We start from the raw sequence: 19,011 nt of genomic DNA on the forward strand, positions 1-19,011 counted from the left end.
TAGGAACTTTTTGGCCCATTGGGACAGGGTCGTTAACTCGATCTGAAAAGTTGTTTTCTCGTTTTAGTATCATACCATATCCACTAAAGATTGTCCTAAGCTTAAAATATGGAAGAAAAAAAACATTTACTCGTGTCGAAAAGACTTCACAACCTCAACCCTTACGAAAAGACCCTCGTGGAGGCACCCGAATGACTATGTGAAAACCCTTTGTTTCTTTTGATGTTTTTCGATGAATCTGTAAGGAAACGCTCAAGTTTAAGAGTCTTACACATGTAAATGGTTAAAATACGAATTTTTTTCACTTTCGCTTCCGGACCATTTTTCACCCAAAATCCATAGGTGTTAACATAGGAACTTTTTGGCCCATTGGGACAGGGTCGTTAACTCGATCTGAAAAGTTGTTTTCTCGTTTTAGTATCATACCATATCCACTAAAGATTGTCCTAAGCTTAAAATATGGAAGAAAAAAAACATTTACTCGTGTCGAAAAGACTTCACAACCAAAACCCTTACGAAAAGACCCTCGTGGAGTTACCCGAATGACTATGTGAAAAACCTTTGTTTCTTTCGATGTTTTTCGACGAATCTGTAAGGAAACGCTCAAGTTTAAGAGTCTTACACATGTAAATGGTTAAAATACGAATTTTTTTCACTTTCGCTTCCGGGCCATTTTTCACCCAAAATCCATAGGTGTTAACATAGGAACTTTTTGGCCCATTGGGACAGGGTCATTAACTCGATCTGAAAAGTTGTTTTCTCGTTTTAGTATCATACCATATCCACTAAAGATTGTCCTAAGCTTAAAATATGGAAGAAAAAAAACATTTACTCGTGTCGAAAAGACTTCACAACCTCAACCCTTACGAAAAGACCCTCGTGGAGTTACCCGAATGACTATGTGAAAAACCTTTGTTTCTTTTGATGTTTTTCGACGAATCTGTAAGGAAACGCTCAAGTTTAAGAGTCTTACACATGTAAATGGTTAAAATACGAATTTTTTTCACTTTCGCTTCCGGGCCATTTTTCACCCAAAATCCATAGGTGTTAACATAGGAACTTTTTGGCCCATTGGGACAGGGTCGTTAACTCGATCTGAAAAGTTGTTTTCTCGTTTTAGTATCATACCATATCCACTAAAGATTGTCCTAAGCTTAAAATATGGAAGAAAAAAAACATTTACTCGTGTCGAAAAGACTTCACAACCAAAACCCTTACGAAAAGACCCTCGTGGAGTTACCCGAATGACTATGTGAAAAACCTTTGTTTCTTTCGATGTTTTTCGACGAATCTGTAAGGAAACGCTCAAGTTTAAGAGTCTTACACATGTAAATGGTTAAAATACGAATTTTTTTCACTTTCGCTTCCGGGCCATTTTTCACCCAAAATCCATAGGTGTTAACATAGGAACTTTTTGGCCCATTGGGACAGGGTCGTTAACTCGATCTGAAAAGTTGTTTTCTCGTTTTAGTATCATACCATATCCACTAAAGATTGTCCTAAGCTTAAAATATGGAAGAAAAAAAACATTTACTCGTGTCGAAAAGACTTCACAACCTCAACCCTTACGAAAAGACCCTCGTGGAGGCACCCGAATGACTATGTGAAAACCCTTTGTTTCTTTTGATGTTTTTCGACGAATCTGTAAGGAAACGCTCAAGTTTAAGAGTCTTACACATGTAAATGGTTAAAATACGAATTTTTTTCACTTTCGCTTCCGGGCCATTTTTCACCCAAAATCCATAGGTGTTAACATAGGAACTTTTTGGCCCATTGGGACAGGGTCGTTAACTCGATCTGAAAAGTTGTTTTCTCGTTTTAGTATCATACCATATCCACTAAAGATTGTCCTAAGCTTAAAATATGGAAGAAAAAAAACATTTACTCGTGTCGAAAAGACTTCACAACCTCAACCCTTACGAAAAGACCCTCGTGGAGGCACCCGAATGACTATGTGAAAACCCTTTGTTTCTTTCGATGTTTTTCGACAAATCTGTAAGGAAACGCTCAAGTTTAAGAGTCTTACACATATAAATGGTTAAAATACGAATTTTTTTCACTTTCGCTTCCGGGCCATTTTTCACCCAAAATCCATAGGTGTTAACATAGGAACTTTTTGGCCCATTGGGACAGGGTCGTTAACTCGATCTGAAAAGTTGTTTTCTCATTTTAGTATCATACCATATCCACTAAAGATTGTCCTAAGCTTAAAATATGGAAGAAAAAAAACATTTACTCGTGTCGAAAAGACTTCACAACCTCAACCCTTACGAAAAGACCCTCGTGGAGGCACCCGAATGACTATGTGAAAACCCTTTGTTTCTTTTGATGTTTTTCGACGAATCTGTAAGGAAACGCTCAAGTTTAAGAGTCTTACACATGTAAATGGTTAAAATACGAATTTTTTTCACTTTCGCTTCCGGGCCATTTTTCACCCAAAATCCATAGGTGTTAACATAGGAACTTTTTGGCCCATTGGGACAGGGTCGTTAACTCGATCTGAAAAGTTGTTTTCTCGTTTTAGTATCATACCATATCCACTAAAGATTGTCCTAAGCTTAAAATATGGAAGAAAAAAAACATTTACTCGTGTCGAAAAGACTTCACAACCAAAACCCTTACGAAAAGACCCTCGTGGAGTTACCCGAATGACTATGTGAAAAACCTTTGTTTCTTTCGATGTTTTTCGACGAATCTGTAAGGAAACGCTCAAGTTTAAGAGTCTTACACATGTAAATGGTTAAAATACGAATTTTTTTCACTTTCGCTTCCGGGCCATTTTTCACCCAAAATCCATAGGTGTTAACATAGGAACTTTTTGGCCCATTGGGACAGGGTCGTTAACTCGATCTGAAAAGTTGTTTTCTCGTTTTAGTATCATACCATATCCACTAAAGATTGTCCTAAGCTTAAAATATGGAAGAAAAAAAACATTTACTCGTGTCGAAAAGACTTCACAACCTCAACCCTTACGAAAAGACCCTCGTGGAGGCACCCGAATGACTATGTGAAAACCCTTTGTTTCTTTTGATGTTTTTCGACGAATCTGTAAGGAAACGCTCAAGTTTAAGAGTCTTACACATGTAAATGGTTAAAATACGAATTTTTTTCACTTTCGCTTCCGGGCCATTTTTCACCCAAAATCCATAGGTGTTAACATAGGAACTTTTTGGCCCATTGGGACAGGGTCGTTAACTCGATCTGAAAAGTTGTTTTCTCGTTTTAGTATCATACCATATCCACTAAAGATTGTCCTAAGCTTAAAATATGGAAGAAAAAAAACATTTACTCGTGTCGAAAAGACTTCACAACCTCAACCCTTACGAAAAGACCCTCGTGGAGGCACCCGAATGACTATGTGAAAACCCTTTGTTTCTTTCGATGTTTTTCGACAAATCTGTAAGGAAACGCTCAAGTTTAAGAGTCTTACACATATAAATGGTTAAAATACGAATTTTTTTCACTTTCGCTTCCGGGCCATTTTTCACCCAAAATCCATAGGTGTTAACATAGGAACTTTTTGGCCCATTGGGACAGGGTCGTTAACTCGATCTGAAAAGTTGTTTTCTCATTTTAGTATCATACCATATCCACTAAAGATTGTCCTAAGCTTAAAATATGGAAGAAAAAAAACATTTACTCGTGTCGAAAAGACTTCACAACCTCAACCCTTACGAAAAGACCCTCGTGGAGGCACCCGAATGACTATGTGAAAACCCTTTCTTTCTTTTGATGTTTTTCGACGAATCTGTAAGGAAACGCTCAAGTTTAAGAGTCTTACACATGTAAATGGTTAAAATACGAATTTTTTTCACTTTCGCTTCCGGGCCATTTTTCACCCAAAATCCATAGGTGTTAACATAGGAACTTTTTGGCCCATTGGGACAGGGTCGTTAACTCGATCTGAAAAGTTGTTTTCTCGTTTTAGTATCATACCATATCCACTAAAGATTGTCCTAAGCTTAAAATATGGAAGAAAAAAAACATTTACTCGTGTCGAAAAGACTTCACAACCTCAACCCTTACGAAAAGACCCTCGTGGAGGCACCCGAACGACTATGTGAAAAACCTTTGTTTCTTTCGATGTTTTTCGACGAATCTGTAAGGAAACGCTCAAGTGCAAGAGTCTTACACATGTAAATGGTTAAAATACGAATTTTTTTCACTTTCGCTTCCGGGCCATTTTTCACGCAAAATCCATAGGTGTTAACATAGGAACTTTTTGGCCCATTGGGACAGGGTCGTTAACTCGATCTGAAAAGTTGTTTTCTCATTTTAGTATCATACCATATCCACTAAAGATTGTCCTAAGCTTAAAATATGGAAGAAAAAAAACATTTACTCGTGTCGAAAAGACTTCACAACCTCAACCCTTACGAAAAGACCCTCGTGGAGGCACCCGAATGACTATGTGAAAACCCTTTGTTTCTTTTGATGTTTTTCGACGAATCTGTAAGGAAACGCTCAAGTTTAAGAGTCTTACACATGTAAATGGTTAAAATACGAATTTTTTTCACTTTCGCTTCCGGGCCATTTTTCACCCAAAATCCATAGGTGTTAACATAGGAACTTTTTGGCCCATTGGGACAGGGTCGTTAACTCGATCTGAAAAGTTGTTTTCTCGTTTTAGTATCATACCATATCCACTAAAGATTGTCCTAAGCTTAAAATATGGAAGAAAAAAAACATTTACTCGTGTCGAAAAGACTTCACAACCTCAACCCTTACGAAAAGACCCTCGTGGAGGCACCCGAACGACTATGTGAAAAACCTTTGTTTCTTTCGATGTTTTTCGACGAATCTGTAAGGAAACGCTCAAGTGCAAGAGTCTTACACATGTAAATGGTTAAAATACGAATTTTTTTCACTTTCGCTTCCGGGCCATTTTTCACGCAAAATCCATAGGTGTTAACATAGGAACTTTTTGGCCCATTGGGACAGGGTCGTTAACTCGATCTGAAAAGTTGTTTTCTCGTTTTAGTATCATACCATATCCACTAAAGATTGTCCTAAGCTTAAAATATGGAAGAAAAAAAACATTTACTCGTGTCGAAAAGACTTCACAACCTCAACCCTACGAAAAGACCCTCGTGGAGTTACCCGAATGACTATGTGAAAACCCTTTGTTTCTTTTGATGTTTTTCGACGAATCTGTAAGGAAACGCTCAAGTTTAAGAGTCTTACACATGTAAATGGTTAAAATACGAATTTTTTTCACTTTCGCTTCCGGGCCATTTTTCACCCAAAATCCATAGGTGTTAACATAGGAACTTTTTGGCCCATTGGGACAGGGTCGTTAACTCGATCTGAAAAGTTGTTTTCACGTTTTAGTATCATACCATATCCACTAAAGATTGTCCTAAGGTTAAAATATGGAAGAAAAAAAACATTTACTCGTGTCGAAAAGACTTCACAACCAAAACCCTTACGAAAAGACCCTCGTGGAGGCACCCGAATGACTATGTGAAAACCCTTTGTTTCTTTCAATGTTTTTCGACAAATCTGTAAGGAAACGCTCAAGTTTAAGAGTCTTACACATATAAATGGTTAAAATACGAATTTTTTTCACTTTCGCTTCCGGGCCATTTTTCACCCAAAATCCATAGGTGTTAACATAGGAACTTTTTGGCCCATTGGGACAGGGTCGTTAACTCAATCTGAAAAGTTGTTTTCTCGTTTTAGTATCATACCATATCCACTAAAGATTGTCCTAAGCTTAAAATATGGAAGAAAAAAAACATTTACTCGTGTCGAAAAGACTTCACAACCTCAACCCTTACGAAAAGACCCTCGTGGAGGCACCCGAATGACTATGTGAAAACCCTTTGTTTCTTTTGATGTTTTTCGACGAATCTGTAAGGAAACGCTCAAGTTTAAGAGTCTTACACATGTAAATGGTTAAAATACGAATTTTTTTCACTTTCGCTTCCGGGCCATTTTTCACCCAAAATCCATAGGTGTTAACATAGGAACTTTTTGGCCCATTGGGACAGGGTCGTTAACTCGAAATGAAAAGTTGTTTTCTCGTTTTAGTATCATACCATATCCACTAAAGATTGTCCTAAGCTTAAAATATGGAAGAAAAAAAACATTTACTCGTGTCGAAAAGACTTCACAACCTCAACCCTTACGAAAAGACCCTCGTGGAGGCACCCGAATGACTATGTGAAAACCCTTTGTTTCTTTTGATGTTTTTCGACGAATCTGTAAGGAAACGCTCAAGTTTAAGAGTCTTACACCTGTAAATGGTTAAAATACGAATTTTTTTCACTTTCGCTTCCGGGCCATTTTTCACCCAAAATCCATAGGTGTTAACATAGGAACTTTTTGGCCCAGTGGGACAGGGTCGTTAACTCGATCTGAAAAGTTGTTTTCTCGTTTTAGTATCATACCATATCCACTAAAGATTGTCCTAAGCTTAAAATATGGAAGAAAAAAAACATTTACTCGTGTCGAAAAGACTTCACAACCAAAACCCTTACGAAAAGACCCTCGTGGAGGCACCCGAATGACTATGTGAAAAACCTTTGTTTCTTTCGATGTTTTTCGACAAATCTGTAAGGAAACGCTCAAGTTTAAGAGTCTTACACATATAAATGGTTAAAATACGAATTTTTTTCACTTTCGCTTCCGGGCCATTTTTCACCCAAAATCCATAGGTGTTAACATAGGAACTTTTTGGCCCATTGGGACAGGGTCGTTAACTCGATCTGAAAAGTTGTTTTCTCATTTTAGTATCATACCATATCCACTAAAGATTGTCCTAAGCTTAAAATATGGAAGAAAAAAAACATTTACTCGTGTCGAAAAGACTTCACAACCTCAACCCTTACGAAAAGACCCTCGTGGAGGCACCCGAATGACTATGTGAAAACCCTTTGTTTCTTTTGATGTTTTTCGACGAATCTGTAAGGAAACGCTCAAGTTTAAGAGTCTTACACATGTAAATGGTTAAAATACGAATTTTTTTCACTTTCGCTTCCGGGCCATTTTTCACCCAAAATCCATAGGTGTTAACATAGGAACTTTTTGGCCCATTGGGACAGGGTCGTTAACTCGATCTGAAAAGTTGTTTTCTCGTTTTGGTATCATACCATATCCACTAAAGATTGTCCTAAGCTTAAAATATGGAAGAAAAAAAACATTTACTCGTGTCGAAAAGACTTCACAACCAAAACCCTTACGAAAAGACCCTCGTGGAGGCACCCGAACGACTATGTGAAAAACCTTTGTTTCTTTCGATGTTTTTCGACGAATCTGTAAGGAAACGCTCAAGTGCAAGAGTCTTACACATGTAAATGGTTAAAATACGAATTTTTTTCACTTTCGCTTCCGGGCCATTTTTCACGCAAAATCCATAGGTGTTAACATAGGAACTTTTTGGCCCATTGGGACAGGGTCGTTAACTCGATCTGAAAAGTTGTTTTCTCGTTTTAGTATCATACCATATCCACTAAAGATTGTCCTAAGCTTAAAATATGGAAGAAAAAAAACATTTACTCGTGTCGAAAAGACTTCACAACCTCAACCCTTACGAAAAGACCCTCGTGGAGTTACCCGAATGACTATGTGAAAACCCTTTGTTTCTTTTGATGTTTTTCGACGAATCTGTAAGGAAACGCTCAAGTTTAAGAGTCTTACACATGTAAATGGTTAAAATACAAATTTTTTTCACTTTCGCTTCCGGGCCATTTTTCACCCAAAATCCATAGGTGTTAACATAGGAACTTTTTGGCCCATTGGGACAGGGTCGTTAACTCGATCTGAAAAGTTGTTTTCTCGTTTTAGTATCATACCATATCCACTAAAGATTGTCCTAAGGTTAAAATATGGAAGAAAAAAAACATTTACTCGTGTCGAAAAGACTTCACAACCAAAACCCTTACGAAAAGACCCTCGTGGAGGCACCCGAATGACTATGTGAAAACCCTTTGTTTCTTTCGATGTTTTTCGACAAATCTGTAAGGAAACGCTCAAGTTTAAGAGTCTTACACATATAAATGGTTAAAATACGAATTTTTTTCACTTTCGCTTCCGGGCCATTTTTCACCCAAAATCCATAGGTGTTAACATAGGAACTTTTTGGCCCATTGGGACAGGGTCGTTAACTCGATCTGAAAAGTTGTTTTCTCGTTTTAGTATCATACCATATCCACTAAAGATTGTCCTAAGCTTAAAATATGGAAGAAAAAAAACATTTACTCGTGTCGAAAAGACTTCACAACCTCAACCCTTACGAAAAGACCCTCGTGGAGTTACCCGAATGACTATGTGAAAACCCTTTGTTTCTTTTGATGTTTTTCGACGAATCTGTAAGGAAACGCTCAAGTTTAAGAGTCTTACACATGTAAATGGTTAAAATACGAATTTTTTTCACTTTCGCTTCCGGGCCATTTTTCACCCAAAATCCATAGGTGTTAACATAGGAACTTTTTGGCCCATTGGGACAGGGTCGTTAACTCGATCTGAAAAGTTGTTTTCTCGTTTTAGTATCATACCATATCCACTAAAGATTGTCCTAAGGTTAAAATATGGAAGAAAAAAAACATTTACTCGTGTCGAAAAGACTTCACAACCAAAACCCTTACGAAAAGACCCTCGTGGAGGCACCCGAATGACTATGTGAAAACCCTTTGTTTCTTTCGATGTTTTTCGACAAATCTGTAAGGAAACGCTCAAGTTTAAGAGTCTTACACATATAAATGGTTAAAATACGAATTTTTTTCACTTTCGCTTCCGGGCCATTTTTCACCCAAAATCCATAGGTGTTAACATAGGAACTTTTTGGCCCATTGGGACAGGGTCGTTAACTCGATCTGAAAAGTTGTTTTCTCGTTTTAGTATCATACCATATCCACTAAAGATTGTCCTAAGCTTAAAATATGGAAGAAAAAAAACATTTACTCGTGTCGAAAAGACTTCACAACCTCAACCCTTACGAAAAGACCCTCGTGGAGGCACCCGAATGACTATGTGAAAACCCTTTGTTTCTTGTGATGTTTTTCGACGAATCTGTAAGGAAACGCTCAAGTTTAAGAGTCTTACACATGTAAATGGTTAAAATACGAATTTTTTTCACTTTCGCTTCCGGGCCATTTTTCACCCAAAATCCATAGGTGTTAACATAGGAACTTTTTGGCCCATTGGGACAGGGTCGTTAACTCGATCTGAAAAGTTATTTTCTCGTTTTAGTTTCATACCATATCCACTAAAGATTGTCCTAAGCTTAAAATATGGAAGAAAAAAAACATTTACTCGTGTCGAAAAGACTTCACAACCTCAACCCTTACGAAAAGACCCTCGTGGAGGCACCCGAATGACTATGTGAAAACCCTTTGTTTCTTTTGATGTTTTTCGACGAATCTGTAAGGAAACGCTCAAGTTTAAGAGTCTTACACATGTAAATGGTTAAAATACGAATTTTTTTCACTTTCGCTTCCGGGCCATTTTTCACCCAAAATCCATAGGTGTTAACATAGGAACTTTTTGGCCCATTGGGACAGGGTCGTTAACTCGATATGAAAAGTTGTTTTCTCGTTTTAGTATCATACCATATCCACTAAAGATTGTCCTAAGCTTAAAATATGGAAGAAAAAAAACATTTACTCGTGTCGAAAAGACTTCACAACCAAAACCCTTACGAAAAGACCCTCGTGGAAACACCCGAATGACTATGTGGAAAACCTTTGTTTCTTTCGATGTTTTTCGACGAATCTGTAAGGAAACGCTCAAGTGTAAGAGTCTTACACATGTAAATTGTTAAAATACGAATTTTTTTCACTTTCGCTTCCGGGCCATTTTTCACGCAAAATCCATAGGTGTTAACATAGGAACTTTTTGGCCCATTGGGACAGGGTCGTTAACTCGATCTGAAAAGTTGTTTTCTCGTTTTAGTATCATACCATATCCACTAAAGATTGTCCTAAGCTTAACATATGGAAGAAAAAAAACATTTACTCGTGTCGAAAAGACTTCACAACCTCAACCCTTACGAAAAGACCCTCGTGGAGGCACCCGAATGACTATGTGAAAACCCTTTGTTTCTTTTGATGTTTTTCGACGAATCTGTAAGGAAACGCTCAAGTTTAAGAGTCTTACATATGTAAATGGTTAAAATACGAATTTTTTTCACTTTCGCTTCCGGGCCATTTTTCACCCAAAATCCATAGGTGTTAACATAGGAACTTTTTGGCCCATTGGGACAGGGTCGTTAACTCGATCTGAAAAGTTGTTTTCTCGTTTTAGTATCATACCATATCCACTAAAGATTGTCCTAAGGTTAAAATATGGAAGAAAAAAAACATTTACTCGTGTCGAAAAGACTTCACAACCAAAACCCTTACGAAAAGACCCTCGTGGAGGCACCCGAATGACTATGTAAAAAACCTTTGTTTCTTTCGATGTTTTTCGACAAATCTGTAAGGAAACGCTCAAGTTTAAGAGTCTTACACATATAAATGGTTAAAATACGAATTTTTTTCACTTTCGCTTCCGGGCCATTTTTCACCCAAAATCCATAGGTGTTAACATAGGAACTTTTTGGCCCATTGGGACAGGGTCGTTAACTCGATCTGAAAAGTTGTTTTCTCGTTTTAGTATCATACCATATCCACTAAAGATTGTCCTAAGCTTAAAATATGGAAGAAAAAAAACATTTACTCGTGTCGAAAAGACTTCACAACCTCAACCCTTACGAAAAGACCCTCGTGGAGGCACCCGAATGACTATGTGAAAACCCTTTGTTTCTTTTGATGTTTTTCGACGAATCTGTAAGGAAACGCTCAAGTTTAAGAGTCTTACACATGTAAATGGTTAAAATACGAATTTTTTTCACTTTCGCTTCCGGGCCATTTTTCACCCAAAATCCATAGGTGTTAACATAGGAACTTTTTGGCCCATTGGGACAGGGTCGTTAACTCGATCTGAAAAGTTGTTTTCTCGTTTTAGTATCATACCATATCCACTAAAGATTGTCCTAAGCTTAAAATATGGAAGAAAAAAAACATTTACTCGTGTCGAAAAGACTTCACAACCAAAACCCTTACGAAAAGACCCTCGTGGAGGCACCCGAATGACAATGTGAAAAACCTTTGTTTCTTTCGATGTTTTTCGACGAATCTGTAAGGAAACGCTCAAGTGTAAGAGTCTTACACATATAAATGGTTAAAATACGAATTTTTTTCACTTTCGCTTCCGGGCCATTTTTCACCCAAAATCCATAGGTGTTAACATAGGAACTTTTTGGCCCATTGGGACAGGGTCGTTAACTCGATCTGAAAAGTTGTTTTCTCGTTTTAGTATCATACCATATCCACTAAAGATTGTCCTAAGCTTAAAATATGGAAGAAAAAAAACATTTACTCGTGTCGAAAAGACTTCACAACCAAAACCCTTACGAAAAGACACTCGTGGAGGCACCCGAATGACTATGTGAAAAACCTTTGTTTCTTTCGATGTTTTTCGACGAATCTGTAAGGAAACGCTCAAGTGTAAGAGTCTTACACATGTAAATGGTTAAAATACGAATTTTTTTCACTTTCGCTTCCGGGCCATTTTTCACCCAAAATCCATAGGTGTTAACATAGGAACTTTTTGGCCCATTGGGACAGGGTCGTTAACTCGATCTGAAAAGTTGTTTTCTCGTTTTAGTATCATACCATATCCACTAAAGATTGTCCTAAGCTTAAAATATGGAAGAAAAAAAACATTTACTCGTGTCGAAAAGACTTCACAACCTCAACCCTTACGAAAAGACCCTCGTGGAGGCACCCGAATGACTATGTGAAAACCCTTTGTTTCTTTTGATGTTTTTCGACGAATCTGTAAGGAAACGCTCAAGTTTAAGAGTCTTACACATGTAAATGGTTAAAATACGAATTTTTTTCACTTTCGCTTCCGGGCCATTTTTCACCCAAAATCCATAGGTGTTAACATAGGAACTTTTTGGCCCATTGGGACAGGGTCGTTAACTCGATCTGAAAAGTTGTTTTCTCGTTTTAGTATCATACCATATCCACTAAAGATTGTCCTAAGCTTAAAATATGGAAGAAAAAAAACATTTACTCGTGTCGAAAAGACTTCACAACCAAAACCCTTACGAAAAGACCCTCGTGGAGGCACCCGAATGACAATGTGAAAAACCTTTGTTTCTTTCGATGTTTTTCGACGAATCTGTAAGGAAACGCTCAAGTGTAAGAGTCTTACACATATAAATGGTTAAAATACGAATTTTTTTCACTTTCGCTTCCGGGCCATTTTTCACCCAAAATCCATAGGTGTTAACATAGGAACTTTTTGGCCCATTGGGACAGGGTCGTTAACTCGATCTGAAAAGTTGTTTTCTCGTTTTAGTATCATACCATATCCACTAAAGATTGTCCTAAGCTTAAAATATGGAAGAAAAAAAACATTTACTCGTGTCGAAAAGACTTCACAACCAAATCCCTTACGAAAAGACACTCGTGGAGGCACCCGAATGACTATGTGAAAAACCTTTGTTTCTTTCGATGTTTTTCGACGAATCTGTAAGGAAACGCTCAAGTGTAAGAGTCTTACACATGTAAATGGTTAAAATACGAATTTTTTTCACTTTCGCTTCCGGGCCATTTTTCACCCAAAATCCATAGGTGTTAACATAGGAACTTTTTGGCCCATTGGGACAGGGTCGTTAACTCGATCTGAAAAGTTGTTTTCTCGTTTTAGTATCATACCATATCCACTAAAGATTGTCCTAAGCTTAAAATATGGAAGAAAAAAAACATTTACTCGTGTCGAAAAGACTTCACAACCAAAACCCTTACGAAAAGACCCTCGTGGAGGCACCCGAACGACTATGTGAAAAACCTTTGTTTCTTTCGATGTTTTTCGACGAATCTGTAAGGAAACGCTCAAGTGTAAGAGTCTTACACATGTAAATGGTTAAAATACGAATTTTTTTCACTTTCGCTTCCGGGCCATTTTTCACGCAAAATCCATAGGTGTTATCATAGGAACTTTTTGGCCCATTGAGACAGGGTCGTTAACTCGATTTGAAAAGTTGTTTTCTCGTTTTAGTATCATACCATATCCACTAAAGATTGTCCTAAGCTTAAAATATGGAAGAAAAAAAATATTTACTCGTGTCGAAAAGACTTCACAACCTCAACCCTTACGAAAAGACCCTCGTGGAGGCACCCGAATGACTATGTGAAAACCCTTTGTTTCTTTCGATGTTTTTCGACGAATCTGTAAGGAAACGCTCAAGTTTAAGAGTCTTACACATGTAAATGGTTAAAATACGAATTTTTTTCACTTTCGCTTCCGGGCCATTTTTCACCCAAAATCCATATGTGTTAACATAGGAACTTTTTGGCCCATTGGGACAGGGTCGTTAACTCGATCTGAAAAGTTGTTTTCTCGTTTTAGTATCATACCATATCCACTAAAGATTGTCCTAAGCTTAAAATATGGAAGAAAAAAAACATTTACTCGTGTCGAAAAGACTTCACAACCTCAACCCTTACGAAAAGACCCTCGTGGAGGCACCCGAATGACTATGTGAAAACCCTTTGTTTCTTTTGATGTTTTTCGACGAATCTGTAAGGAAACGCTCAAGTTTAAGAGTCTTACACATGTAAATGGTTAAAATACGAATTTTTTTCACTTTCGCTTCCGGGCCATTTTTCACCCAAAATCCATAGGTGTTAACATAGGAACTTTTTGGCCCATTGGGACAGGGTCGTTAACTCGATCTGAAAAGTTGTTTTCTCGTTTTAGTATCATACCATATCCACTAAAGATTGTCCTAAGCTTAAAATATGGAAGAAAAAAAACATTTACTCGTGTCGAAAAGACTTCACAACCAAAACCCTTACGAAAAGACCCTCGTGGAGGCACCCGAATGACAATGTGAAAAACCTTTGTTTCTTTCGATGTTTTTCGACGAATCTGTAAGGAAACGCTCAAGTGTAAGAGTCTTACACATATAAATGGTTAAAATACGAATTTTTTTCACTTTCGCTTCCGGGCCATTTTTCACCCAAAATCCATAGGTGTTAACATAGGAACTTTTTGGCCCATTGGGACAGGGTCGTTAACTCGATCTGAAAAGTTGTTTTCTCGTTTTAGTATCATACCATATCCACTAAAGATTGTCCTAAGCTTAAAATATGGAAGAAAAAAAACATTTACTCGTGTCGAAAAGACTTCACAACCAAATCCCTTACGAAAAGACACTCGTGGAGGCACCCGAATGACTATGTGAAAAACCTTTGTTTCTTTCGATGTTTTTCGACGAATCTGTAAGGAAACGCTCAAGTGTAAGAGTCTTACACATGTAAATGGTTAAAATACGAATTTTTTTCACTTTCGCTTCCGGGCCATTTTTCACCCAAAATCCATAGGTGTTAACATAGGAACTTTTTGGCCCATTGGGACAGGGTCGTTAACTCGATCTGAAAAGTTGTTTTCTCGTTTTAGTATCATACCATATCCACTAAAGATTGTCCTAAGCTTAAAATATGGAAGAAAAAAAACATTTACTCGTGTCGAAAAGACTTCACAACCAAAACCCTTACGAAAAGACCCTCGTGGAGGCACCCGAACGACTATGTGAAAAACCTTTGTTTCTTTCGATGTTTTTCGACGAATCTGTAAGGAAACGCTCAAGTGTAAGAGTCTTACACATGTAAATGGTTAAAATACGAATTTTTTTCACTTTCGCTTCCGGGCCATTTTTCACGCAAAATCCATAGGTGTTATCATAGGAACTTTTTGGCCCATTGAGACAGGGTCGTTAACTCGATCTGAAAAGTTGTTTTCTCGTTTTAGTATCATACCATATCCACTAAAGATTGTCCTAAGCTTAAAATATGGAAGAAAAAAAATATTTACTCGTGTCGAAAAGACTTCACAACCTCAACCCTTACGAAAAGACCCTCGTGGAGGCACCCGAATGACTATGTGAAAACCCTTTGTTTCTTTCGATGTTTTTCGACGAATCTATAAGGAAACGCTCAAGTTTAAGAGTCTTACACATGTAAATGGTTAAAATACGAATTTTTTTCACTTTCGCTTCCGGGCCATTTTTCACCCAAAATCCATATGTGTTAACATAGGAACTTTTTGGCCCATTGGGACAGGGTCGTTAACTCGATCTGAAAAGTTGTTTTCTCGTTTGAGTATCATACCATATCCACTAAAGATTGTCCTAAGCTTAAAATATGGAAGAAAAAAAACATTTACTCGTGTCGAAAAGACTTCACAACCAAAACCCTTACGAAAAGACCCTCGTGGAGGCACCCGAATGACAATGTGAAAAACCTTTGTTTCTTTCGATTTTTTTCGACGAATCTGTAAGGAAACGCTCAAGTGTAAGAGTCTTACACATATAAATGGTTAAAATACGAATTTTTTTCACTTTCGCTTCCGGGCCATTTTTCACCCAAAATCCATAGGTGTTAACATAGGAACTTTTTGGCCCATTGGGACAGGGTCGTTAACTCGATCTGAAAAGTTGTTTTCTCGTTTTAGTATCATACCATATCCACTAAAGATTGTCCTAAGCTTAAAATATGGAAGAAAAAAAACATTTACTCGTGTCGAAAAGACTTCACAACCAAATCCCTTACGAAAAGACCCTCGTGGAGGCACCCGAATGACTATGTGAAAAACCTTTGTTTCTTTCGATGTTTTTCGACGAATCTGTAAGGAAACGCTCAAGTGTAAGAGTCTTACACATGTAAATGGTAAAAATACGAATTTTTTTCACTTTCGCTTCCGGGCCATTTTTCACGCAAAATCCATAGGTGTTAACATAGGAACTTTTTGGCCCATTGGGACAGGGTCGTTAACTCGATTTGAAAAGTTGTTTTCTCGTTTTAGTATCATACCATATCCACTAAAGATTGTCCTAAGCTTAAAATATGGAAGAAAAAAAACATTTACTCGTGTCGAAAAGACTTCACAACCTCAACCCTTACGAAAAGACCCTCGTGGAGGCACCCGAATGACTATGTGGAAAACCTTTGTTTCTTTCGATGTTTTTCGACGAATCTGTAAGGAAACGCTCAAGTTTAAGAGTCTTACACATGTAAATGGTTAAAATACAAATTTTTTTCACTTTCGCTTCCGGGCCATTTTTCACCCAAAATCCATATGTGTTAACATAGGAACTTTTTGGCCCATTGGGACAGGGTCGTTAACTCGATCTGAAAAGTTGTTTTCTCGTTTTAGTATCATACCATATCCACTAAAGATTGTCCTAAGCTTAAAATATGGAAGAAAAAAAACATTTACTCGTGTCGAAAAGACTTCACAACCAAAACCCTTACGAAAAGACCCTCGTGGAGGCACCCGAATGACTATGTGAAAAACCTTTGTTTCTTTCGATGTTTTTCGACGAATCTGTAAGGAAACGCTCAAGTGTAAGAGTCTTACACATATAAATGGTTAAAATATGAATTTTTTTCACTTTCGCTTCCGGGCCATTTTTCACCCAAAATCCATAGGTGTTAACATAGGAACTTTTTGGCCCATTGGGACAGGGTCGTTAACTCGATCTGAAAAGTTGTTTTCTCGTTTTAGTATCATACCATATCCACTAAAGATTGTCCTAAGCTTAAAATATGGAAGAAAAAAAACATTTACTCGTGTCGAAAAGACTTCACAACCAAAACCCTTACGAAAAGACCCTCGTGGAGGCACCCGAACGACTATGTGAAAAACCTTTGTTTCTTTCGATGTTTTTCGACGAATCTGTAAGGAAACGCTCAAGTGTAAGAGTCTTACACATGTAAATGGTTAAAATACGAATTTTTTTCACTTTCGCTTCCGGGTCATTTTTCACGCAAAATCCATAGGTGTTAACATAGGAACTTTTTGGCCCATTGGGACAGGGTCGTTAACTCGATCTGAAAAGTTGTTTTCTCGTTTTAGTATCATACCATATCCACTAAAGATTGTCCTAAGCTTAAAATATGGAAGAAAAAAAACATTTACTCGTGTCGAAAAGACTTCACAACCTCAACCCTTACGAAAAGACCCTCGTGGAGGCACCCGAATGACTATGTGAAAACCCTTTGTTTCTTTCGATGTTTTTCGACGAATCTGTAAGGAAACGCTCAAGTTTAAGAGTCTTACACATGTAAATGGTTAAAATACGAATTTTTTTCACTTTCGCTTCCGGGCCATTTTTCACCCAAAATCCATAGGTGTTAACATAGGAACTTTTTGGCCCATTGGGACAGGGTCGTTAACTCGATCTGAAAAGTTGTTTTCTCGTTTTAGTATCATACCATATCCACTAAAGATTGTCCTAAGCTTAAAATATGGAAGAAAAAAAACATTTACTCGTGTCGAAAAGACTTCACAACCTCAACCCTTACGAAAAGACCCTCGTGGAGGCACCCGAATGACTATGTGAAAAACCTTTGTTTCTTTCGATGTTTTTCGACGAATCTGTAAGGAAACGCTCAAGTGTAAGAGTCTTACACATATAAATGGTTAAAATATGAATTTTTTTCACTTTCGCTTCCGGGCCATTTTTCACCCAAAATCCATAGGTGTTAACATAGGAACTTTTTTGCCCATTGGGACAGGGTCGTTAACTCGATCTGAAAAGTTGTTTTCTCGTTTTAGTATCATACCATATCCACTAAAGATTGTCCTAAGCTTAAAATATGGAAGAAAAAAAACATTTACTCGTGTCGAAAAGACTTCACAACCTCAACCCTTACGAAAAGACACTCGTGGAGGCACCCGAATGACTATGTGAAAAACCTTTGTTTCTTTCGATGTTTTTCGACGAATCTGTAAGGAAACGCTCAAGTGTAAGAGTCTTACACATGTAAATGGTTAAAATACGAATTTTTTTCACTTTCGCTTCCGGGCCATTTTTCACTCAAAATCCATAGGTGTTAACATAGGAACTTTTTGGCCCATTGGGACAGGGTCGTTAACTCGATCTGAAAAGTTGTTTTCTCGTTTTAGTATCATACCATATCCACTAAAGATTGTCCTAAGCTTAAAATATGGAAGAAAAAAAACATTTACTCGTGTCGAAAAGACTTCACAACCAAAACCCTTACGAAAAGACCCTCGTGGAGGCACCCGAACGACTATGTGAAAAACCTTTGTTTCTTTCGATGTTTTTCGACGAATCTGTAAGGAAACGCTCAAGTGTAAGAGTCTTACACATGTAAATGGTTAAAATACGAATTTTTTTCACTTTCGCTTCCGGGCCATTTTTCACGCAAAATCCATAGGTGTTAACATAGGAACTTTTTGGCCCATTGGGACAGGGTCGTTAACTCGATCTGAAAAGTTGTTTTCTCGTTTTAGTATCATACCATATCCATTAAAGATTGTCCTAAGCTTAAAATATGGAAGAAAAAAAACATTTACTCGTGTCGAAAAGACTTCACAACCTCAACCCTTACGAAAAGACCCTCTTGGAGGCACCCGAATGACTATGTGAAAACCCTTTGTTTCTTTCGATGTTTTTCGACGAATCTGTAAGGAAACGCTCAAGTTTAAGAGTCTTACACATGTAAATGGTTAAAATACGAATTTTTTTCACTTTCGCTTCCGGGCCATTTTTCACCCAAAATCCATAGGTGTTAACATAGGAACTTTTTGGCCCATTGGGACAGGGTCGTTAACTCGATCTGAAAAGTTGTTTTCTCGTTTGAGTATCATACCATATCCACTAAAGATTGTCCTAAGCTTAAAATATGGAAGAAAAAAAACATTTACTCGTGTCGAAAAGACTTCACAACCAAAACCCTTACGAAAAGACCCTCGTGGAGGCACCCGAATGACTATGTGAAAAACCTTTGTTTCTTTCGATGTTTTTCGACGAATCTGTAAGGAAACGCTCAAGTGTAAGAGTCTTACACATATAAATGGTTAAAATACGAATTTTTTTCACTTTCGCTTCCGGGCCATTTTTCACGCAAAATCCATAGGTGTTAACATAGGAACTTTTTGGCCCATTGGGACAGGGTCGTTTACTCGATCTGAAAAGTTGTTTTC

The sequence above is a fragment of the Cucurbita pepo genome, chromosome 13, assembly GCF_057944985.1.
Source record: "Cucurbita pepo subsp. pepo isolate OVF chromosome 13, ASM5794498v1, whole genome shotgun sequence".
Taxonomy (NCBI): domain Eukaryota; kingdom Viridiplantae; phylum Streptophyta; class Magnoliopsida; order Cucurbitales; family Cucurbitaceae; genus Cucurbita; species Cucurbita pepo.